Source organism: Crotalus tigris, unplaced genomic scaffold, assembly GCF_016545835.1.
Source record: "Crotalus tigris isolate CLP2741 ecotype Arizona unplaced genomic scaffold, ASM1654583v1 scf7180000019264.1261149, whole genome shotgun sequence".
NCBI classification, from domain to species: domain Eukaryota; kingdom Metazoa; phylum Chordata; class Lepidosauria; order Squamata; family Viperidae; genus Crotalus; species Crotalus tigris.
The window spans coordinates 491770-518635 of record NW_024097461.1 but is presented as its reverse complement, the minus strand read 5'-3'; the positions used below and the strand labels follow the sequence as shown (position 1 = coordinate 518635).

Here is a 26866-nt window from a genome sequence, read left to right as displayed (position 1 = left end):
CGGGCTCAGCAGGGCAGAGACAGCCTGGACAATTCCTATTGGCTTTTGAAAGCCAATAGAATTAGACTCTATTCAAGAGAGTCTATTCTATTGGCTTTCAAAAGCCAATAGAATAAAAGGGAGTAGCACAGCTAAGGAAAAGGGGGAAAAATGGCAGACTGCATTGTTTGGCGACCCCTGTGAAATGGTCGTTCGACCCCAAATGGGGTCCCGACCCACAAGTTGAGAACCACTGATGTAAATCATAATAATGTATTTCTGAAATAGATAGCACTATTAGCTCTAAAACAGGGTTCTTCAAACTTGGCCCTTTTATGACTTGTGGACTTCAACTCCCAGAATTCCTCAGCCAGCATGCACGCTGGCTAAGGAATTCTGGGACTTGAAGTCCACAAGTCATAAAAGGGCCAGGTTTGAAGACCCCTGCTCTAAAACATATTCTGCTTTGGAACAGCATATTTGTAAAAAAATAAAAAAAACAACTCATAGAATAGCTGAGTGATGTGGTTTCCTCCTTTGTAGCATTCTCACATGAACTGCAATTCTATGTGAAATAAGGTGAAAACTTTGCTCGTGATGAGGAACAGTGCAATCGTAGCCAGTGTAGGGAATTTGGGGAGCTATGCAAGCCCAGGAAATGCACACGCCGGACTGATATTAACATGGAGTCAGCAAATGTTAAAGTGATGAAGAACCTGAACTAAAAAGTAAAGCTCTAAAGAGGAAATACATGGGCTATAAAATCTGAACAGTTACTACTTTTATTTTTAAGCATTCTTCTTTGGAGACAAAACTCTTCCCTTGGCAAAGAAAAAGAAACGTCTTGTATTTTTTTTATTGTATATTTATAATAAACATTTAGGAAAAGGATAAAGAATAAAGGACACACAAAGAAGAAACAAAAATGAAAATACGGAAAAATAAAGCAAAACAGATAAGCAGGGAATTTATAAACATCATAAAAATAGCTTAACGTTTTTAGCATTTTGGCAGAAGATGAATATATTGTATCATTTTAAAAATCACTAATCCGAAGAAAAAGTAAAGCCCAGATAAAATATAACAGCAATAGCCATAAATAAATCATAAAATATAAATAAATCATACAATAAGATTAAGAATTATAGTAGTTTCTATCTGAGGAATTAAAGATCTTATATTAAAAGAACCCGAAATTCCAGAAGTGGCACAAACCTGTATATACAATTTGGATCCAAAAATGGTTTTCAAATTGAATTCAGTGTCAGGTTTAGGAAATTATCTTAGACACTGAGGTGTACTGCCAGAGATTAATTAACTTTTGTTCTACAGAAACTAATGGTATTTCCCAAAAGAACCATTGAGTATCCTTGCAACAGCTACTATATACAGAGCTAATGTGGTATCCTTGTGGGAAGGTAAGGTTTAATTATCTTCAGTTTAAAAAAAATACTAGGTTGAAAAGAAGATGCACTTTTTAAATTTGGTTTATCCTATTTTAAATTATTTTCTGAAATTATTGAACTTTACAACATTGCTGCTAAATCCTGATCATTGTATTTCCTGTCATTTTTAGAAAAAGAACAGTCCATTCTAGCAATCAATATTGAAATAAAATTCCATGGTAAAACAGAACCAGTTTTCTCTCCATATCTCATTGAATGTAAATTAAATATTTTTCACCTGTTGTAATCTGTAATCTAAATTCTGCCTCCATTTCACTGGCTTGAATTTGAAATCATTTCCACCAGCAATTTATAAATAAGACCCACCAAAAGCTCAAAGTTTTGTGTTAGAAGGTTTTCAGATTTTGTTTCCATCTTGTTCTTACAGTTCCTATAAAGCTATACTGCTCATTTGAAGATACTAAAATCAGTTAGAGTCTCATAAAATTTTATCTTTGTTTTATTAATAATCAAATATTAAAAGTCTCTCAACTGATTGAATATTTGTTGTCTCTCAACTGATAGAATTTTTTGTGCTTTCCTTTTTATGAAAATAAATATTTCATAATGAGGCAGAAGATAATAAAACTGGTTGGATTCCTTTCCTGTATTAATTCCAGATTTTTAATATGGTGCATATTATTACATACTCTCTTAAGTGCAGTTTATTTCTATTAATTCAAAAATATTTATGCAGTCCAACTGGAACTCCTAATCCATCATTTGAGGCAACTTAATCTTAGGGTGATAGAATCCATTCTGCAATCCAAGTTATCTTGATAACATAGTTTAAAGTTGGGAGATACCAAACCACTTTCTTTCAAAACCAGTGCTAAATTTATCTTTGCTTTTTTATCATGCCATATAAAAGTTGTTACTTGCCTCTGCCTGTTCATTTAATACATAATTTCCTTTTTCTTTAATTTCAATCATTTGGAAAAGGCAATTAAGCCTTGACAGAATGTTCATTTTAACAGCTGTATTTCTTCATTATCAAAAAGTTTTAACTTGTTCAATCTTAAAAAAAATGCCATTATGTTTTTTCCGTCAGATCTCTGAATAGTTATTTTTAAATAGGCTTTTATTGTTTTTGCAAATTCTCAGATATTTAACCTTTTGAGCAATGGGATTGAAACCCATTATGTGGTACAACTGTTCTAAATCAACATTTGAGTTTTGCCTTACTGACCTATGGTACTATCCTGACCCCAAACCATGCTACTGTATAGCAACTGATTTTCTTTTGAAATGTCATTTCCTTTGCTTTCATTCCTGCAAATACTGCTTCCAATTTATCAGTATTTAAAGCACAATTTCTTCTGCAAATGCATTTCCTTCCACATCCGTTGCATTTGGATGTGCCAAAGATCATGCTAGCTGGATATTCCAGAAGCTGCAGTTCCAGTACATCTATGAGGAACCAAGTTGGAGAAAGCTATTGTAACAAAAGGTTTCTTTTATCTAATAAAATGCCTCCCCCAAAAGCCCACAGTCTGCCTAGCCTTTCCTTCAAATGTCATTTCTCTCCAATTTGAAAATAGTCCCTCTCTCCTCCATCTCCTTCTCTTTCTCCTCTTGTTTGTTTTATATTTCACTTTTCTTCCAGCAGCTCAAGGTGGCATATAAAATGTTACTTCCTCTAGATTTGTTCTTTCCAAGTCATAATTGCTATATATCTATAAAATCGGGTTAACCATTTTGAAGCATATAATTAGGTCTGTGTATGACCAGATACACCACAGACAATTGAAGATGCTTCTTTTAATGACTGGTCATGATAAGGGACGTGGTTTGTCAGTTTCCTCCCTTCTAAATTGCAACACAGCTACTTTCTTAATATCATATTCACTATTACTAAGTTTACGGGACCACTCTCAAGAACTTCTTTTAATACTAGTTTTCCGTAAAAGAACAACTAGCAATTTACAAATGATAAAAATTAACATTTCACTAGGCCTCTGTTATTTCCACCTCTTGCAATCTCTGGTGCTTTGTAATTCTTCTGTGTGTCACCCAGTTGGGTGTATATGGAAGGGAAGAGTTAGAAGGTTGGATTAATTTCTTAATAGGACCCCACTTAGTGGTCTATAAAATATTCATGAACTGAGAATTGATCTTTGAGATATACAAGCATATTCACTATTCCATGAATTGTACTCATCTGATTTTCTCCCCCACTCCCCCCAAGATAAAGGGTTGGGGTTTAATTTTCTTGAACACTGCCTGTATTATCTTCCAGAAGAGCCTTCCCCATTACAAATATTAAGGGCAATCCTAGGCCTACATACTGTATCTTAAAATTTGCCTCTATATCACAACAACATCTTATTTCAGCTAATCAGAATGTCTTTGATCTAATATAGTGTTGTGTATGAGATTCAGATTAAAAGGTTGAATAGTAAAGCGTCCTTCATTGGCAACTGCAACTGCAAATATGAAACCACCTCTCAATTGCATTGGCCTATATAGCATATATATGTCAATGACTATGATGTTTCTATTTATTTATACTGGCCAATGACAAAGGTTTAATACATGGGTTGTTTTGATGTATGTTTGGTTTTCTTTTATTGCATAATTTGTGGGTATTAAAAATATACTCTGCCATAGGTTAGGTGTAGAAAAATCTATACGTGAAATTATCTCATTTAGAAAAAGCCAAATTCTCATTCCAGTGGACACAGGAAACATCTTATGAGAAAATGGTTTTTATTATTTCAGTTAAGCATTTAATCCTATTAATCTTACCACCTTAAACAGTGCTGAAACAATATATGTGAAGATTCTGGAACAAATAAAAAAATGAGTTCTCAAGATGTCTCTCAGACCTTTCTCAGAATGAAAAGGAATAAAAATACATTGATTTTCCTGCAACATTGCTTATCTATACTGTACTGTTTCCTCTAAACGTTTGTAATCATGGAATACAAACCTACAATTAAAATAGAAAACCAGAAGCATATGTTTAATTCTGCATCCTCTCCTCCATAGCAGCTAACAAACTGCCTATGGAAAAACCATAAGGTAATTGTCCTTTCCTACTGTTCTTTTTCAGAACCACACTGGCACTGTTTCTGGAAGTAGTACATGATCATTATGATTAGTAAGCATGGAGAAGATTCAGTTCCACGAATTTGTCCAGTCCCTTTAATGGTATCTACTTTGGAGGTCATGATTATAGCTTGTGTAGCAGATTCCCTTTGTATATAGGAACCATAGAATGCCTTCAACTACTACTGTTATGAGAAAGGAGAAACAACTTTTCTGTATCCATTTTTTTCTGTACCTAGCACAGTATTTCTCAACTTTATCCACTTTTAAGATATGTGGACTTCTAGAATTCTAGGACTTAAAGTCCCATGTCTTAAAGTTGACAGGGTTGTGAAACACTGATCCAGCACAACCTTCTGAATCTCTTTCAGTGTTTCTCCTTATTCACATTTTCTCCAAACAACTTTGCTTAGAATATTTTCTCACTGAGATATTGTTTATTTTGTTGCCCATTTTTACACTTTAAGAATAAAATAACACCATCCTGAGATATGATATGAGCTGGTATTGCCTGTTCTAAATTGAATGGTGATCTCATTCAGATGTTCATCTAAAGCCACCATAGCTATTGACCTTGGACTTCTGTGGCAGACCTCAACAGTTATTCTTATATGAATTGATGTGAGGAGGTTTTTCTAAAGATGGAAATTTTGAATATGCTTGTGTTATAATATAATGAGTTCTCCTAGAAGCAAGGTTTCAAAGTGATAAGGCATTCTATCTTCCTTAATGGATTTTTGGTTAAGAAAAAAAAGCAGTCGAGATGCAAGGGGGAAAATACACAAGTGTTACTAATGGAAATAATGGGCTCCTAGATTTTCAGAATAGTCCAGATCCAATGTTAAGTGCTTTCATAATAAAAGCCTTAGGGATTTCTTAATAATAGATCTCTAGCAAAGATCTTCCTAGTTCGCCAAAGTTCTTTTAACTGGAAATTCTGTATATTGAATGTGGAAGTTTCTGTGTAACAAAATCAAGACTTTTCTATATAATTCTTTGAAATCATCACATAGTGTTCCTTATTCAGACTTATGTATTTTTCTAGAATTAAAACATATAAACGTGGAAGTTCCTGCCCATTATATAGATGCAAAAAAAAAAAATCAATCTGATGTCTCTTTACTGATTAACAAAACATGTCACTTTGATTAGATCTTGTTTTCCACAGTCCATTCATAGACTTCTGTTTGATGGTGGGACAAACCTGATTGTCCCATCCTATTTAGCATAGCTCTTATCTCTTAGTAACTATGTGGTCCAAATGTGGTTGCCTCTGTCTCTTCTCCAGACCATTACAGAAACTACCTAGAGTTATATATATAGCTGCTGTGATGGAGGAATTATATTTTTGAAATTCTTCTGACACAATACCTGCAAAAGAGGTATTGTGTAAGAGCAATTAAAGGCACCTCAGGAATAACTCTGGCAATGATGCAATCATGGGATAATGATCTGTCCAGCTTCTATTGGCCACCTAAGTTTGAAAGCATTTGACTCTGGGCAATGTCATTATTTTATCTGAGCTGCAAGAGAGATAGTTATGCAACCTCTTGTTGGATTTTTTTAAAATGAGAATATTAACCTCCTGGAGTATTGGAAACACATAATGGGGCTGATATAAGCATGTAACCCCTTATTAATACCTTTATTCCTGTACTAAATCCCACTTTGGGATCAATAAATTTGTGAGAGGAGAGGGAGAGAGATCTAGGCTATAGTCCCAAGTTGGTTATTCAAAGGCCAAGTAACATCTTCAACTCAAAACCAATTAGGTAGACAATTTTAAGTTAGAAAGGCCAACAATAAGATTTTGGGCTAGGCGGTTTTTTTCATTACCAAAACAAAAATGTCTACACTATCAGAACAGAAAAAGATAACTTTTGATATTATTTTTTTTGTTTTGCAAACAGCTGAAAAAAATGTAGTAGAGACACCATTTTGTTCTGAGTAGCCACACAGGAGCTGTACTTCTTAATCACATGTCATGACAGAATAGAATTCAGAACCTCATTCCCATTCAATCCTGTGTATTCAGAATTAATAAGTTTGAACTGATGTTCATTTATCTTAAAAGCCAGTTGTTCCTATATGGGCTCAGAAATGTCTAAACACTGAAATTATTTACGAGATTACAGCTAACATTTCCCCCTCCCTGTTCATTAGTAATCTGCAGTTTTGGTGATTTTGCCAACTGATGTTTGCTGAAATCCTTCCCCTTTTGTACAGAGCCTTAAAAGACTTAAAGATACATTTCCTAAATAGATGATGTGGGATTTCACACTGGCAAAATCAGCTTAAGTTGTAAAGCAAGAAATCTAGAGCAAGGCCATTCTAAGGATCAGGTGTGAGTGCAACCAGTGGCATTTGCTGCCACAGGATAAGTTTCATGTTACATCTTGCAATGAACAAGTTATCTTCCCATCTTGCTAGACAGTCCTTAAAACGCATCTTCAATTCACAAAAATCTTACATCTTTGACTGTGTGCTTTCAGGTTAAAATGAGTCAGAAGCAGACACAATTTAATTTAGGAGAGACATAATGCATTACAACATTGAATCTCTGAGTGCTGGTCTCTGGATGCTGCTAAATAGTTAACACTGTTCCTGCAGTATTAGAATTTTATCTCAAGCATTAAAACTTTCAAGATTTAGCGCTAGGTTTATTCTAGAATAGGGGTTATTTCTCATGCTAAATCACCCAGGGGAAAAAAAAATTACTGGAGCCTCCTTCATTATAATGGTGCTTCCATGTGCCTGGAGCTATGGACTGAATTGTGGTCTACTGTCTCAGACAGGAAATAGCTGGAATCTCATGTGTGGGCAGTAGGGACTGCCATACTTCCTTTCCGTTCAGAGCAAGCCCATCTCGAGGGACATTGTGTTGCAAGGAGTCAAGGACAATCTCATGCATCCTCTTGTAAGCATTTACACCTTCTCACAGAGGCCTGCCCTCCTTTGGAGGACTGTATAGTGCTCTAGATAGCAAAGTTCAGCATCTCATGCAGCTCAGTTCCATACCAGCACACTAAGTTGCAGCCTCCCTCTTACTCTTTGAATTGCTAGATCCAAACCTAGAGAGATTACATATTCTTTACCTTTAGATCTACCAAAACACAAAACATAAAACAGTGACAGCTGCTTGATCCCTCCTATGAGCTATGGTGGGGTACACGGTAGCAGATCATATTATTGTTTGGGATTTGACATGGTCTGCCCTTCAAATTACCTTCTCTGTAACACTTGATAAGGTGTAGATATTTATGTCAACTCCCCACTATTCCTCTTACTTCTTCCAAACCATCTCTAACCTTGAAGGCTGGCCATTTTTTAAAATTTCCCATGTCTCCCAACACTTTTCTCCTAGTCGTCTTGGATGTTACAGCAGCTTTCAATGCCATCAATCATAGCACCTTCTGTATATGCTATGTGTATTGGGAATGAGAGTGTCTTGCAGGATTATCCTCCTTCCATAGCTGATACTAATTGGTGGTGGGAATAGGTCCAGTTGTAGGCCCCTAAAATGTGGGGTGTCTCAGGATTCAAGTTTCTCACTGTTCCTTTTTAACATCTATATGAAACTGCTGGGTGAAGTCATAAATAATAGCACAAATCAGCATTATACATGTCACTCAAGACCTGGCAGGTGATATCATTTCAGTGCTAATCCATTGCCTGAAGGTTGCAAGGGTCTGGATGGGAAGGAATTAGTTCTGGCTCAACCCTAGCATTATGGAATAGTTTGGGTTTGGGGGCTGTTGTAAGTCCAATGATGTAGTAACTTTGGTTTTTGATGAGGTAATACTAGGTCAGAGCTGGTGTACAATTTGGGGGTTCTCCTAGACTTGCAACTGCAGCTCAGGAAGCAGGGAACAGCTATGTCTGTGAGTGCTTTGCAATAATTGTCTTGTGCAATAATTGTGCCCATTCCTGAACAGAGAGACCTTGATCATGGCCACTCATTTCCCAATTGGACTATTGCAATGTATTCTACATGGGGCTGCCCTTGAAGACTACCCACACCAAAAAAAAAAAAAAACCTGGTCCAGGAAGGTAGCATAGTATTGCTTTGGGCCTTGATGTGAGTCCATTATTTGTCCATGTCACACCATTGCTACATGAGCTACACACTGGCTCCCAGTTTCTTTCTGTGTGCTTTAAACTTTAAAATCCTATATGGCACAGAATCAAATTATTTGTGAGACCATTTTTCCCTGAGGTATCTGCCTGTTTCACCACATTAGATAGAGCAGGCACACTCCTGGTCTCTTCCCTTAAATATAGCCAGCTAGCAGGACCAAAGAAGCATGCCTTTCCACAGGAGCCCCTGCCCTTTTGGAATACCTTCCCTTTGAGATCTGGCAAACATATAGCTTTTGAACCTTGCAGAAAGCTGTAAAGTTCAGGGGGGAGGTTCCCCCAGGCATTGGGATAATAAGGTTGGAGTCTGGAGATCACATAGATGGAGGAATGTCTACGACAGTGTTTCTCAACCTTGACAATTTTAAGGCATGTGGACTTCAACTCCCAGAATTCCACAGCCAGCAATGCTGGCTGTGGAATTCTGGGAGTTGAAGTCCACATGCCTTAAAATTGTCAAGGTTGAGAAACACTGGTCTACGATGTGTTAGATTACCTAGTTGTTTTTTTTTTTACATTGTATGTGATCTTAGCACTGTTGCTAGCCACTCGGGATTGTGTGCAATAAGCTTGGCTTTTATATAAATCATTTAAATAATTAAATAAATGCAACAGATTATAGACATGTATTGATGGCAGGACTAACAAACTAAGCAATGGTTTTGAGGTTGAAGATTTCTCCTCTTGTAAGGGTACATTTCAAGATAAATGGGAAGTGGTACCCTTTACCTTGAAGTGTCCATGCTCTTACCGGTTCAATACTATACAAAAGAGTTCTAGGTTATTGCAATATTTCCATGTGCTCATGCAGTCATGTTTTTGTAAATGTCAAAGAAAACAATGGGATAACAGTACAGAAGCTACATAGAGTCAAATGGAAAACTAATTGGTGGCTTTATGATTAGTCTAGACAGGAAACCATAGCCTCTACCAGTGAGAAATGCACTGTGAGCTTCTCTATAAAAAAAGTCAGTGTGATAATTATTTGCTGCTACCTGACAGAAGGAGCCTGGTAGCATCTTTCCAGACTAACAAATGTGTTTGAAAGGCACATGTTTTTGTGAACACTGTGCCCAGAGAAAGAGTTCCCATCCCAGACAAATAGCTACCCAGCCTTTGCTTGAAAACTTCCAGATACTCACAGCTTCAGAAGGCAGGCTGTCCCACTGCTTAATAGTTCTCATGGTCAGGAAATTTCTTCTTACTCAGAATTTGGATCTCCCTTTGTAAAGCTTCCACCTACTTCTCCTCCTACCCTTGAAAGCTCTAGTGGATAAATCCACGCTTTTTACTATATTTGGATCTCCCTTTCTAAAGCATCCACCTACTTCTTCTCCTACCCTTGAAAGCTCTAATGGATAAATCCATGCTTTTTACTGTAACAGTATTTGAAGTATTTAAAGATTACCATCATATCTTCCCATAGCCTAAACATCCTTGGTTCAGTTCACTGTTCTTCATAGGATTTAACTCTGAGCCATTTAACATCTTCGTGGCCCTTTTCTACCTTCCTTCGGGTTCCTCAGTGTGGACAACCTCTTTGTATTGTGGCATCCAAAAACTACCAACTCTCTTATCCTCGTTCATTTCCTTTTCAGTATTATCCATTTCTTGTAACCTAATGAAAGGAATCATTTCAAGCATGCTATAAATAAGTATTGTTAGTATATAGTTTCAGCTACACTTTAAATAGAAATGCCAGGCATATGAACACATTTGGGATCTTAGAACACAATTGGGATCAAGTTACTTTTTGGGACAAACAATTACGGAGAATAATTTGTGATCTTTACATTGGTTAACCCAACACTCCAGAGTTCCTTTTCAGAAAGAAGTATTTCCTATGCAACAGTTACAGCTCCCCCCCCCCAGCTCTTAAAGTCTTTATTTCAAACAGGTACCCTGTATGATGCACAGAGATGACATAGGAAGCTGCAGAAACAAGCAGTAAAAAATGAAAACTTGACTGTAAAAAGACCAAATCTGATTTCTTTGATTGCATGTGTTAATTAATTTTTAATATAAATGAGCATTTACTGCAAGATGTTCATTTGAGTTTACACCATTTACGCAAAGTATCCCTTGTTTGCTTTATTGAGAAATTTGGAAAAAGCAAGAGAATTATATTGAATGTTTTGATTTGAGATCGAGTTACATCTTCTTTAACCATTAGAGATCTTATAGATTGCACATGGACATTGCACAGCCATTTTCCTACTTCCTTCAGATGGCTATTTATATTTTTATATCGGCATTGCCTACTCAATGTTTCGTACAATGTTTAAAAGCCATAGTAAATCAAAACCACAATAAAAATCCTACTACAGACTGCCTAACCTGGGGTTCTTCACACAAAAGGCCCTGTGGATGAGCACTATAGGTGTTTTTTTTTAAAAAAATTTCCTAAATGTTAAGCAGGGGTGCCAGGCATACCCTGAACTTACAGAACAAGCTATACTAAAGTAAGAGGGCTCCTTCCAAAAAGACCATCCTACAAGGCTCTAGTCTAGTGATAGCGAACTTTTTAGAGACCGAGTGCCCAAACTGCAACCCAAAACCCATTTATTAATTGTCGGGTGCCAGGTGGACGTGGCCCACTGGGTGGGCATGGCTGTGGTGGTCATAGCAATTGGGTGAGTGTGGCCAAGGTGGGTGTGACCACCTCAATGTTGCTCATGAGGAGGGATGTCTGTGGGGGCCCAGAAGGGTTGGGGGAGATCCAGGGGGTCTCTGGCAGGTGGGGTGGTAGGCAGGAGGCTTGCCTGCAGGGTGAGGTGAGGCAGGGCGGGGGTGCCATTGTCACAGGGCAAGATGAGGCAGGGGCCGGGGCAACAGCTGCCTGACACCATCGGAGATCAGAGGTCAGCGAGCACATGGTTGCTGAGATTCATCCGGCCACATGAGACCTCGGCGAGTTAGCGGGCAGCTGGTTGAAGAGGGATGATTCCATCTCTGGGGCATGGCACATGTGCCCACAGAAAGGGCTCTGAGTGCCACCTCTGGCACACGTGCCATAGGTTCACCACCACTGCTCTAGCCCCTTCCCAGGGACATGTATTTCCAAAAAGACCCAAATCATAAAGATATCTAACAGGACCAAAAAGGATGCATCACCTTCATTCAGGTCCTACTGCAGGTCATCCAAAAAATCACCAATGTGGCTTCATCCTATACCCGAATCCTAACTGCAAGATAAATAATCCCCATTCAGAGCCTTTTATAGTTGCCGCCCTATCGCCTTCTACCTACCCCTCTTTAAGTGGGTATGAAAAAATGTCTAACAAACCGGTCATAGTCACCTATAGAATGATATATCAGTCCAAAGGGAAGGAATTCTGTTAAATAAGGTCTCCTGATGACATTATGCTAAATGTACTAAGTTTAGAGAACTATTTAGTCTAGTCCTCCCTCACTGCCATCATGTAGACGCTAACCTGATCTTGTACCTATATCAGGTCATCTTTGCTCTAGATGTTCCATAGTTACTTCATCTCTTTCTTTGTGAACTAAGTGGTACCATCAGATTGATGCAGCAAAAGAAGACACTTGAAGGCAACTTCATCAAGCACAATAGTCATCTTTTTATTGCATAATGGAACTATGTGCCCAATAGAGTTATCTGTCTAACCATTGTGAAATTTCTCCAGTTGAATCCCTAAAGAATCTAGAGCAGACCATGTAAATAATGCCTTTATCCATCTCCTTTCTCTCCACCACCACCCCCCGCCACCCTGCAGATAGGTGGTGGTTAAAGAATGACCAAAGAATGATCTTAACATAACAGAATTCTGAGATTAATGTCCTCTATGTTCAGTTCTCAAACTGGTCTGAGGTGAAAATCAATCTAATCAGTCACACACACACACACACACACACACACACACACACAGTGTATGTCAATGCTGGGATGACTTGGGACAAACTCTTAATTTCCAGGACAACCTGAATTTCCAAGCTTAGGTAAATACATGCTGTGGATTCTCTTTTCTTTTTTCTTTTCATTTATATCTTAGTTTTGTCACAGAGAGCTAAAGATGAGAAATATCTATGACATATAATGCTGATTTTAAAAAGGAGACTAGGATTACAAAAGCAAGGAAATGCAAAAAGGGAATAAACACCCACTATGTTTCTAATGACTTCCTCAGGGCAAATGCCCGTTAAGAAAACTTCCTTAAAAAGACTTTTTCAGCCATGACATGTAGGGAAACATGAAATATGAATGGCAGAGGCAGCAGCTCATGGCCTCCAACAGTGTTTTCCAACTTAAAGTTATCCAGCTACATCACTCTGCAACTCTCATTGCGCCCCGGTCAATTTGCCCTACAGTCAGACAGGATGAATTATAGGGAAACTGAAGTTCAACACCCAACAGGTTGTCACTTCCACAAAAATTGTTGGGGGAAATAAAGATTGCATTTATTTTTCAAGACTTTTGACAGTTTGCTGGCATTTCCTGAATCCGTGATTTCAACATTATGCTTTCTAATAATTGTATCTGCTTGTTGCCCCTCAAAAGTCATTACTATCTGGGTCCAGCTGAGGAAGAGAAAGGAGCAGGAGAGAAGAGGCATCAAAAAACTGGGCAAACAAATTTTACTTATATTCTCGTTGTGATAGAAAACCGTATGGTAAAAAAAAAAGCTCCCATTAAAAATATACTAAAGCCTCTGGACCCATGGCATTGATTGGGTAAAGCACATTTTGCTTACTTGTTTCCCCACATTTTTTTTTCTTCCTAGCATTTCCCAGCAAATGCAGGATCAACCAAATGCTGATCCAGTGTTTGTAACAGGAGTTTTCTGACCTGCTTATCATCCAAGCCTGACATCATGGACTGAGAGAGAGTGCTTTGCCCAACATTTTCCAACTGGCTTTCATGCCATTTCCTCCCATGGAAATATACAATGATTGAATGAACTCCTATAGTCCAATATTATTTCATTTCAGAACAACTGTTAAATGAGTATACCTTGAAGGCTAACACATTAAGCAGCTGATTTACTTATGCATTATATTTTTATTCCATATTTATTACTTTACAAGTAATTCAAAGTGGGAAACGTACCTAATACTCTTTCCTCCTCCTATTTTCTCCATAGCAACAACCCTGGATGGCCGATAAGATCGTTGGCAGCTCCCTCCCTCCCATCCAGAACATAGCACAGAAGTGTTGCTTGAGCAGGGTCCATAAGATTATTTGGGACACTAGACATCCTCTTCACAACCTGTTTTCCTTGTTACCTTCTGGGAGGAGGCTTCGTGGTATCCGAAGCAGAACATCCAGATTCAGCCATAGTTTCATTCCCTACAGCATTAGCCTTGTGATCTCTCAAGCTTCCTCCTTCCGTTACATAATTCAAGATGGACAGTATTTAATATTTATTTGTTATGTATATGTAGGGGTGTGGGTCTATACATATATTGTACATAGTATGTTTAGGTATGTGTCATGAATGTGTTTCACTTTGAGACCGGACAACTAAATTTCATTTTTGATGTGTGCCGTTGTGCCCACAGTAAAAAAATGACAATAAAGGTTATCTTATCTTATCTTATCTGTGAGGTGAGTTGGGCTAAGAGAGAGTAAGTGAATGGCCTAAGGCAGGGGTCTTCAAACTTGGCCCTTTTATGACTTGTCATAAAAGGGCCAAGTTTGAAGACCCCTGGCCTAAGGTCACCCAGCTGGCTTTCATGCCTAAGGTGGGATTAGAACTCACAGTCTCCTAGTTTCTAGGCCAGCATCTTAACTACTAAACCAAACTGGCTTAGGATACAGCATGATTTCATTGTGTTCAGAATTAACAAATCTCTTTCCCTGCTCATCAATTTCTATTTGACTGTTGTGAAGAATTTGGTTTAAACAGACCTATTTTAAGACACACCAAACAAGTACTGCACTGATATTGTAGATCCCAACTGATTTGGCAAATTCAAAAGTTCAGTTCAACATTCATGAAAGAAACTGACTTTGTTTGCATTGCTATGTAGACATTAAAGATTCCCTGAGTAAAGCCTTGGGAGCATGTCATGTTTCACTATGTGATAAATGATATTTCCTGATGTTTGTCAACTGCCCCATCACAAACAGGCGGATTAAAAGGATGAGTTGCAATTTTTTTCCCCAGAGGCAGTTTGCTTAGATGCAGTGAGAATTGTATATAAACATTCCTGTAGAATACATTTGCACATCTAGAGAAAAATAAGCTGTACTCCTTAGGAGACTCACAGGAAATAAAATACAAGTGTTCTCTTTCTTGATAGGTGGTTCTCTTGTTTGCAAGTGTTCTCTTATTTGCACATTCTACTTCTTCCTCTGAGGATGTCCTTTATTTGAAGAACTGCTTAATTCAACCTGGTTTAGAGATAAACAATGATAACAATGAAAAATGGGAAAACTTCAAGTTGTCTTTCAATAACACTTGTTCCACCCCATGGTGAGATATATAACATTTCTATTTCCATTATAATATTGAGTTCTGGATCTGAAACTATGGGTTTGTCAAAAACAGATCATGCCAGACAAATCTTATTGCATTCTTTGACCAAGTGACAAAATTAGTGGATCAGAGGAATGCTGTGGACATAATTTACTTGGACTTCAGTAAGGCATTTGATAAAGTAGATCACAACCTACTACTTGACAAGATAGAAAAATGTGGGGTAGACAGAACCACCACCAGATGGATCCGTAGCTGGCTGACCGGCCGTACTCAGCGAGTGGTCCTCAATGGAACTGCATCTATATGGAGGGAAGTGTGTAGTGGGGTGCCCCAGGGCTCTGTTCTGGGCCCAGTACTCTTCAACATCTTCATCAACGATTTGGATGAAGGGATAGATGGGGAACTCATCAAATTTGCAGATGACACCAAGCTGGCAGGAATAGCCAACACTCCAGAAGACAGGCTTCAGATACAGAAGGATCTGGACAGACTTGAACACTGGGCACTAACTAACAAAATGAAATTCAATGGTGAAAAAAGCAAGGTTCTACATTTAGGCAAGAAAAACCAAATGCACAAGTACAGCATAGGTGGCACCATGCTCAATAGTAGTAACTGTGAGAGGGACCTCGGAGTCCTAGTAGACAATCACTTAAATATGAGCCAGCAGTGTGCTGCAGCTGCCAAAAAGGCCAACACAGTGCTAGGCTGCATTAACAGAGGGATAGAATCAAGATCACGTGAAGTATTAATACCACTCTTCAATGCCTTGGTAAGGCCACACTTGGAATACTGCATCCAGTTTTGGTCACCACGATGTAAAAAAGATGTTGAGACTCTAGAAAGAGTACAGAGAAGAGCAACAAAGATGATTAGGGGACTGGAGGCTAAAACATATAAGGAACGGTTGCGAGAATTGGGTATGTCTAGTTTAACGAAGAGAAGGACAAGGGGGGACATGATAGCAGTATTCCAATATCTCAGGGGCTGCCATAAAGAAGAGGGAATTAAGCTATTTTCCAAAGCACCTGAAGGCAGGACAAGAAGCAACGGGTGGAAACTAATCAAGGAGAGAAGCAACCTAGAACTAAGGAGAAACTTCCTGACAGTGAGAACAATTAATCAGTGGAACAGCTTGCCTCCAGAAGCAGTAAATGCTCCAACACTGGAAGTTTTTAAGAAGAGACTGGACAGCCATTTGTCCGAAATGGTTTAGGGTTTCCTGCCCGAGCAGGGGGTTGGACTAGATGACCTCCAAGGTCCCTTCCAACTTTACTACTATTACTATTAGGGTAACAATTTCCTATAACTGTATAGCATTGCATTTTTAGGTTTTTGTTTTTGATAATGCCTGAATAGCTCTCCTGGTGTTTGTATAAATCTTCTAGAGTGAGTGGAGTCAATGGATACAGGTGCATTCCCTGGTGTGTATAGAATTGTTTGATTAAAAAATGAATCAGAAAGTATCAGGCTAGAATGAAAGGACCTATATAGGGAATCATGAACAGGTGGCTGCAGATAAGATAAGATAAATGTATTTGTCCCTTTTAAAGCATCTAGAAGAGATTCTCAAAAAACAAAATAATATACTATTAAAATATAATAAAAAAGTGTTCCAATGTTTGAGGAGCTACCACAAAGAAGCACAGAAGGCAAGACAAGGAACAATGGATGGAAACTAAGCAAGGAGAGAAGCAAACTAGAGCTAAAGAGAAATGTCTTAACAGTAAGAAAAATTAACCAGTGGAACGGCTTGTCTTCACAATTTGTGGGTCTTCTATCACTGGAGGTATTTAAGAAGACTGGACAGCCATTTGTCTGAAATGATACAGAGTCTTCTGCTTGAGCAGGGGGTTGGACTAGAACAGGGGTCTTCAAACTTGGCTCTTTTATGACTTGTGGACTTCAACTCCCAGAATTCCTTAGCAAGGCATGCTGGCTGAGGAATTCTGGGAGTTGAAGTCCACAAGTCATAAAAAGGCCAAGTTTGAAGACCCCTGGATTAGAAGATCTCCATGGTCCCTTCCAATGCTGTTATTTTGTGTCTACTGTGTTAAAACTTTTGCTTTGTTAAAATATGCAGGTGTGTTCAAGTTAGGTCAAACACAATATCAGTTAGACGATCTGATAATTGAAGGAAACATTAGCATGTCTAATTAAGCCTTAACTAACTTACAGTAAATGTGATGGAGCAAAGGTATGCCACAAAGTATTGATAGAGAACATATTAATTGTTCAGCTGATTTTTATGTATTTGTTATTTACTTATTTATTAAATTTATGTAGCTGGCCCATCTCACCAGAAGTGACTCTGAGTGGCATAAAGCAATCGAATAAAACAACAGCATAAAAACCATCATTATAAAAGTATGGGCAACAATTATTAAAAATAAACAATTATTTTTAAAAATGGAACATGCAAATCACAAACACAGAGAGTAAATACAGCAAGCACATTTTCTGACTAACTCATCCATTTGGGGTATGGAAATGGTCCCAGATTAGGGGTTTTTTTTTTTCCTTGTTCCTATCAGAATTCTGAATTGGCCAATTTACGGATGCATTTGAATGAAATGCCAATCCTCTGGGAACATTTCTCTTTAATTTGAATGGTGGAGGAAATGCACAAACTATTAGGCTCTGACCTCCTGTGTCCTTTAGACATTTGTCTGGTTGTTAGCAGTTGGCAAAACTTCAGCTTTGCTGTTCTTCCTGAAACAAAACAGATTTTTGAGCTAGAGTGTCAGGGTAATGTCAACAAAAAAAAATGCAAGGCTCAATTGCATACAAATAGAGAACTAGAATGTCTAAGCAGCTTTGTAACACCTTCAGCTGATTTACTAATGATTATTTGAAACAGCAGTAGTCATTAATACTATTCTCCAGAAGAGACAACCACTCTATTTTTTTCCTTATCACAAGTCATTGAAAGAAAAATATATTATTTCTTTGTCTCCATATCAGGTATACAAAACCATGGAGTTACCACTATCTTTTGCTTCTAAGGAAAATAAATCAGATAAGGTCACAAAAATAAGAGGCTATTATCATTATTGTTTATTTTCCAATCCTTGGGGTTTCCAGTGTGCCAATAAAAATATGAATAAAATACTAAACCAAAAGCCCTTCTAATGGCAAATCAACTTAACGCACTATATGGTCCTTTCAAGATTCAATGATTGATACTTCATGAAGTAAGACCGTGTTTCCTCAACTAATTGCCTCCAGTTATCTGGGGATTATAATTTCAGAGTTCATAGCCAGGTTGATTAAGCTGTCTGGAAATACTGGGACTTATATTCCCAAAACACTTGAAATACCCTAGGCTCGGAGTGGCTGATATAGGCTCTCTGAATTTTGTAGAATATTTGAAGATATTAAAAGTGTATAATTTGCCTCTGAAGTATGAAATGTGCAGAATTTCCTCATGAATTATTTAGAACATTTTCTAACATCACTTGTTGTTGGGAAATGTAAAGCTTGTTATATCAATATATCTATCAATATATATCAATCTAACTATCTATCTATTGATATATTAATAAATATCAATATATATATTGATATATATTGATATTGATATACATTGATATATTGATATATATTGTTATATCAAGACAACAATAATTAGAAGATGCTATAAAATGCTATAAATCATTGTTAGGATTAGACCTGTTTTGATCTTTACTGTGTTTGAATTCAGGTGAACATTGTTCTTGTTGCTGTTAATTGCGAAGTCGTGTCCGACCCATCGCGACCCCATGGACAACGTTCCTCCAGGTCTTCCTGTCCTCTACCATTTTCTGGAGTCCATTTAAGTTCACACCTACTGCTTTAGTGACTCCATCCAGCCATCTCATTCTCTGTCGTCCCCTTCTTCTATTGCCCTCAATCTTTCCCAGCATTAGGCCCTTCTCCAGTGAGTCCTTCCTTCTCATTAGGTGGCCAAAGTATTTGAGTTTCAGCTTCAGGATCTAGCCTTCTAAAGATTAGTCAGGGTTGATCTCTTCTAGGACTGACTAGTTTGAATGCCTTGCAGTCCAAGAGACTTGCATCTAAACCCATTCCTGATGAACCAAGAATAGTATGCCTCACTATATATTCTTAAAACCACTTAAGCTATAAAACAAAATAATGATTAGAAAAGTCCAATATTTATTGTAGCTAATAGGCTGAATATAGCTTCTTTTCAGAATGCAGTGCTTAAAAAAACAGGAAAAGGTAGCATAATATCTCAAGTATTACAAAGAATCTGTAATGATCCTGGACACTGGATCTTTACAGCCATTGATACAAGGGGAAATACACATTTATTTTAGAAAACCTCTGAAGCCCATATTACTAAATCATTTAGAGGCTTTTGTTCTATATCTTCTACCCATTAAACTTCTGTTTCTTTTCAGTTATGTAAGCTACGCACATTGAATACATCATAGGTTTTGTTGTAATTTTATGGTCTGTGCAATAACTTATCATATTGGTATTTATCATATTGGTAATTTATGGCTAAATTAAAGCCTTCAGGATGTCTAATTGCTGATGTTGCCATACAGGAAAAGAAAAGCTGAAGCTGCAAAGATAGAATTACAGTAGGACTATGGAACGTAAGAGATATGAACACAGGAAAGCTTAACACAATGAAAAATGAAATGAAACAACTACAGATTGACATCTTAGGCATCAGGGAATTGAAATGAACTGGGGTTGGACACTTTCAGTCAACGATTGCACTGTTTATTACTCAAGACATGAAAAGAAAGAAGCGCCTGTGCTGCTTTTATAATTAGGAAGGGTATGGCAAGAAAAATACTTGATTACAATGGAATCAGTGACCAAATAATATCAATTAGACTTTGTGAAGAACGCTTTAATATGTCAATCATTCAAGCTTATACTTCTGTTGCAGAAAAGGAAAAATGTTTATTACTTCTATGATTAAATTCAAAATGAAATTGACCAAACATGCAAGCAAGATGTACTTTTTGTGATTGGAGACTGGAATACTAAAGTTGGTAACATGAAAGAAAAAAAATGTACTTGAATTGTACAGCTTAGGAAACCAAAACGAAGCAAGAGATTGTCTTATCAATTTCTAACATTCTGATTTTTTCTTCCTAGCTAACACTGTTTTTAGACAATCAAAATGATGTCTCTGTACATGATCATCACGAGATGGAGTATATAGAAATCAAATTGACTATATTATTGCCAAAAGGATGTGGCGGAGCTCAATTATAGCATCAAGGACATGGCCAGGTGCCAACTTATAACTGCTCACGAATTGCTCAACTCCAAATTAAGCTGAAGAAGGAGAAAAAAACTAGTTAAATTTCTAGCTATAATCTTGAACATATGCCAGTTGTGGTGAACCTATAGCACGGATGCCAGAGGCGGCACTCAGAGCCCTCTCTGTGGGCACATGTGCCGTCGCCCCAGTCCTAGGCCTTCAGCTTGGTTTTATAAAACCTTTTCGCTGTAGGCCTCCACTGCCATCTGCAAAAAAAAAAAAAGGTTCAATGAATCAGTCAATTTCAACTTCTCGCGGGGAAAAAAAATCTTGCAATGTCAGAATTGATTGATTGAACTTTTTAGTCCCACCCAGTCTGCCATTACCACTGCAGCCACACCCACCCAATGGGCCACGCTCACCCAATGGGCCACACCCAGCCAACAGGCCACACCCACCCAGCACTCGACGATGCATAAGTGGATTTTGGGTTGCAGTTTGGGCACTCGGTCTCTAAAAGGTTCGCCATCATTGACATATACCATCATTTTCAAGGAGAACATCAGGATTCATCTGAAGTCTTAAATTTCATTGTTAGAGAATCAAGGAATTATAGAATGAACTTTAGGAACTCATTTAGTGAAAAAGGGACTACCAAAAACAAAGAAATAGAAGAAAGCAAACTGGATGTCAGCACAAATCATGGAAATTGCCAAGAGAGAAGAGAAGCCAGAGCCAAGAAAGACAAAAATCTCAGAAATGAATTTTAACAAAGAGTTCAGACAGCTGTTAGAAGAGACAAGAGGTAGTATTGCAATATCTGTAAAGACACTGAGGTTTGAAGAACAAGGAAAGTCTTTCAAAGGAACTCCATCCTCAAATTGGTTTGCCAATAAATCTGGAGGATGACACAGTGACAGTCCTACTGGAAGAGGTTAATCCACATTCCAGTGTGCGAACTATCATATAATATCCTTAATTTCTATATGCTAGCAAGTGCTTAGGATCATCCAAAACAGTTTAGAGTCCAAATAGTAAAAAATATGCCAGATGTTTAAACTGGCTTTAGAAAAGGCCAAAAAACATAAGACATTTTTGCAGAGTCACACTGGATAATTGCAAAGGCCGAAGATTACCAAAAAGAAATCAGTTGTGCTTCATCAATTATAGAAAAGCCTTTGATTAAATTGATTGCATCAAGTTCTGGAAAATGCTCAAAAATGGGAATCCTGGAACATCTCATTGTCTTCATGAAATATTTATGCAGATCAGGAAGTCACAGTATGGGCAGAACATGGTAAAACAGATTGGTTCCAAGTTGGCAAAGGAATGCAACAAGGCACATATTCTCCCTTTATTTATTCAATCTATATATATTATGGGAAGCTGGGTTGGAAGAAGTCAAGAGTGGTTTTAAAATTGATGAATGAAATATCAATAATCTGTGCTATGCCAGAAACACTGTCCTAATAGCCAAAAATGCAAAGAATCTGCAAGCCCCAGTATTGCATTCCTTAAGCAAGACCCATAGTTGGTGCTTCCAACAGTTTTTGGTATTTCTTTTCCTCTTTAGGAGATATTTTCCCAATGAGATTTGTAGTTTTACAATCCCTGGAATCCTCAAAACATTTGAAATTGAACGTGTTGTCTGTTTTGGCTGTAACACAATCACTACCTGAACTCTGGAAATTAAAGGGAGGAGGAGGGGGAGAAAGAGGAGGAGGAGGAGGAAGAGGAGGAGGAGGAGGAGAAGGAGGAGGAGGAGGAGGAGGCAGTTTAATCTGAATGATGAAAGCTGTCAGTTCCCAAGTAAACCTTTTTGCAGGTCCAATTTAATTTAGGGCAATTCTGCCCTTCAGCCTCAGCTGCTGTCTCATGTGCTCCCAACCATTCTTAAACCAGCTTCAGAAAGTCCATTTGCAGTTTGATTCCAGTGGCTTGGCAAGAAGACTGAGCTGGTGTTCAGACCAGACCATGACCTCTGTAAGACCTCATTGGTCATTCTCTGCTTCTTGCCCTTCCATTCAGGAAAGGCAGGAGTAACTAGTTGTTTCCAGTATGGACTGGCCTATGAACTGGCCTTTTTCTTTTAGGGATTCTTCCTGCCTAACTAGCCCCATGCTGTTCCTTTACTTTTCCAATTTGTTGGGAACTGGGAAAGTGGGATGCTCCATTCACCCACCATTTCCCACGTTATCTCCTTGACACTAACATGAACCTTTTTTTAATTTCTTTTTCTTCCCCTTATAGTTCCTTAGAATTGCTCTGAAGCTGCAATAATCAGAACAATAAGGAACAAATTGTTCTTTTGTTCCTAAGTTCCTCTGGGTTCTATGAAAATTTTGCAGCAAGGAACAATGGATAAGTCAGCTTCATAGAAACAAAGTAGTAATGTCCGCAGACAACCCCATCCTATTTCCCCACCTCCATCCTACCTTAATGCCTGTAACTTGATAGCCAAGCTATCTTTGAACTCAGGTTTAAGGCGTTTTCAAAAGAGCAATAGTCCTGTGCTCAGAAATAATCCTACTGGTAGATTACAGGTAGGAAGAAGTGGTTGTGGGGCACATTATCTTCCACCCCCACCTCTCCTGCCTCTTTCATTCACAATTACATTTACTTCCTTCTGTGTGTTCATCAGTTCCATTCGACAACATCAAAACACTTTTGATCCACTCCATTATACCATTCACCTTACTCTTAGTTTGACAGTGACACACACAAAGACAGAGATAGAAATGGAGATGAAAATAGAGAGATAGCAATATATATTGTCTTCTGCATCATAGAGAGTGCCAGTCAATTCTGGCATATTTTGTCCATTATGCCACAAGCACAAACGAAGCTCAGCTTTATCTCATGTTATTCCATGCAAAAATCTCTCATCCAGAGTCTACCAGTCATGCTAACATACTGTTACCTATATCCTACCAACTTGGAAGCATTATTGTTTGTAAACATTCAAAAAATTACTACCAGGTTGTGTGTGTGTGTGTGTGTTTCAGATTCTAATGTGTGATGCTCCATTGTTAGAACTGGGGACATTATTATTATTATTATTAGCATGTACCCTGGAGATCTGAGCTAGAACAATATCTGGTATCCATAGGTTCCTCCTAGGTTTCTTGCTGTACTGCTTCAGAATAGAAATTGGTTCTGTGCTACTTGTAGCATAAAAAGAACATGTACGAATCCTCCCCTCGAATGCTATCTTTAGGGAAATGTTAAGAAATGCATCAGCCCAGAATTAATTAGAGTCAGGACAAGTTTCCTGTTTTCAGTTTGTCTTGCTTTGGCTATGCGACGAGCCATTCTCCTCCGGAGAAATTCTAGAAAGAACTGGTTACTTTTCTTATAAGCCACTAGACCTTGTGTCATGGTGTGCTGCATTCTTTTCTTCATTGATTGATTCATTAATTTTTCTCTCCATGCATTATCATTACTGCCACTATAGCCACTAAAACCCCACTCACCCCAAAGCCAAATGTGCCTCATTCTGAGACTTCAACACCATTAAAAAACTGTAAACTCTAACAAAAACTTTGAATTTTAGCCTTGCTAATTTCAGCTTTCGCCTCTCTACACCTCAGGAAATGTTACATGCATCTCCTGGACACAAATAAATTGCGCATCACTAAATTAAAGCTTCAGTTTGTGTTGGGCAGGCCAGGAGTAAGGTTATCTTCGCTATATTTGCTTGGGAAATTATGAAAGCTAATCTGTATTAAGCCACAGTATATGTAGTTTCAAGGCCCCAATGCCCTTCTGTCTTAGCTCCATCACACAGCCAAAGGATAAAAGAAATGGAGATTCTCAAGTAATAAAAGTTGACAAACGTGTTGCATGTTTGTACTTACCAGGAAGCAGGTAGGATATGATAAAATGGTTTGCTGTGTAATTGACGCATTCAATAACCTCGCAGGTCCATGCATTGCAACCATTCTTCCAAAGCAACTTCATTTGGTACTTCAAGCATTTTAAAGCATCTGATGCCACAAAGCATCTGCCAGATTTTTGAATTGTGCATCTTTTCCCAACTGCCTCTTCTGATGTTACTGTCAGCGTGTCTGGAATTCATTCACTTTCCCAAAATTCTGTGTTCTTATTCAGCATCTCTGCTCTGATCAGCTTGACCTCTCCCAAGACTGTACAGTGGAGAAAAGGTCAGAAACTAACAGTGTCTTTGCTTTCCTCTGACGCATCTCTTGCAAACCCCAAAATAAGTTTCACACATTGTGTCTGCACTGCCCCTATTGGGCTCTGTAGACATTTCACTAAATATAAGCCCTGATGACAACGTCTTGAAAACACATAGGAGCACAAAACAATAGTGGCTATTTTAAAATCTTTCTACCTCAATACATAGTTTTAAGGGATTGTGCTTCTGTGTTTGTGTTTGTGTATGTGTTTCTATGATAATGTTCAGATAACAAATGTTATCTCATGTTTTTCCAATTCTCATTTAAAATTATGTACATAGCAACCACCAAATCAGATTCACACATGTCTAATTACAACTGATGGACCTGGAGACAAGTACATATAAGTGGGTGTTTGGCTCTTCCTGGCTGAGGATTGCACGATGGGGAAAGCACTGTCCAAAATATGCACTAAGTAACAATAACTAAGTGAGCAGAACCAGGGGAAATATTAAATCTGATTTAAACACAGTCAAATTAAATACTTAAATATAATCATAAAATGATTTCTCTTCTTTGTTATGCAAGAAATTAGAATTTGATGGCCATTTTTGCAGGGGCTCTTCAAGTTACATACTGTACATAAAAATAATACATAATCATATCCCACAGTGGAATTGACACCAATGGCTTCATGGATACTATCTGGAGGCCTTGTTAATTTCTCAGATCTACAGTGCTGGAACCCCCTTACGACTTCTCTCCCACACTGACCAAATTTAAGTTCGAAGCCCAGTCTGAGCTCATAGGAATTAGTTCATAGGAATTCAAAAAGGAGGGGTGGATTCAAAGCAGGAAAAAAAATGATTGCACATTAAAGTGCAATCCATTAGTCCTCAGGCTGGCAAAAAAAGTGTTCCAGCACAAATTCCACTGGCTTCATTGCCAACCCCCGTTCTGCTTATGCTGATGATTGTTGCTGTCTTTGTGTAGGACAGAGACTGGTGGATTCCTGTAGCTTTATTTCGCCTCCCACTGAGCATTACTTGCCAGCTGGAAAAACAACCGCCAATGGTGCTCTTTAATATGTGGTGGGGCTGGTTGGGTAAATGTAGACAGATGCTTTGAATTGTGGGTTTAGCCACCTTTCAAGTTGCTGGACTTTCACAGTTCTGCATGAGCATCGTAAAGCCATGTCCAAAATAGCCTTGCTGGCAGATCGAAGATATGGAGGAGGGCTTGTGGGTTGAAGCGAGAGGGACTTTCTTGATACTCTTGCTTAAAGTATTCCTTTCCATTTCATATCAGAGCTCTCAACTCTTCCTCAAATGCTCCTCCCAGCTCCTCACCCATGCACACTCAGTGGAAACCAGAGTAACATAAATGATTTCAGAAGTGAAGTGAAAGGTTTGTTGGAGGAAGCTAGAAAACTAAAGAACAGATGTTCCAAAACCCCAGGTGGAATTTGACTTGAAAGTACATTTCTGGCTACACAGCAGATGCTTCAAGGTTCTTCAGCCATCACTGAAACAGTTCAGAAGAAGATGATCAGGGGACTGGAGGCTAAAACATATAAAGAATAGTTGCTGGAATTGGGAATGTCTAGTTTAATGAAGAGAAGGACGAGGGGGACATGATAGCAGTGTTCCAATATCTCAGGGGTTGCCACAAAGAAGAGGGAGTCAAGCTATTCTCCAAGACACCTGAGGGCAGGAGAAGAGGCAATGGATGGAGCCTACTCAAGGAGAGAAGCAACCTAGAACTAAGAAGAAATTTCCTGACAGTTAGAACAATTAACCAGTAGAACAACTTGCCTCCAGAAGTTGTGAATGCTCCAACACTGGAAGTTTTTAAGAAGAGAGTGGACAACCATTTGTCTGAAATGGTATAGGGTTTCCTGCCTGAGCAGGAGGCTTGGTCTACTCTAGAAGACCTTCAAGGTCCCTTCCAACTGTTATTCTATTCTATTCTATTCTATTCTATTCTATTCTATTCTATTCTATTCTATTCTATTCTATTCTATTCTATTCTATTCTATGGTAATTTTATTCTTAACACAGAGATATTACACTTGTATTATCTAAATAAATGACGGACTTTCCTTCTCCAAGATACTTGCCCACATTCTCTCCCTTGTGCTCATGCACCACTTATTTTTCTCCCTCCCTCTTGCTCTTTGTTGCACAGACAGACAGTGAGACAAGGGCTCCCTCAACCCAAGAGTTCTTATATGAGATGAAGAGCAGAACAGAAGCCCATCCTGGGATTTTCCCAAGGATAGAGGGTCTTGAGATGCCCAGATTTCTCTTCCCTAAACCACAAGTCTTCTCTGGCTTTTTTCCTTTCTCCACTTCCTGAGTTCAGATTTAATTCTGATCCCTGCAACTCATCAGCTGCCTGTCTGGAATGAGTCCCCTCCCACTCCCAAACCACAGAACAAAAAGT

General features: G+C 38.3%; 1 long non-coding RNA gene across 1 annotated transcript; it reads right to left on the bottom strand.

The window, feature by feature from the left end:
- Nucleotides 1-14293: 14293 nt before the first annotated feature.
- On the bottom strand, nt 14294-24420 carry LOC120316157. Its single transcript, XR_005558874.1, has 3 exons — nt 24140-24420; nt 17701-17767; nt 14294-14967 (listed from the first exon to the last, which is right to left on the bottom strand). It is a non-coding gene; the product is annotated as an uncharacterized LOC120316157 (long non-coding RNA).
- Nucleotides 24421-26866: the final 2446 nt, after the last annotated feature.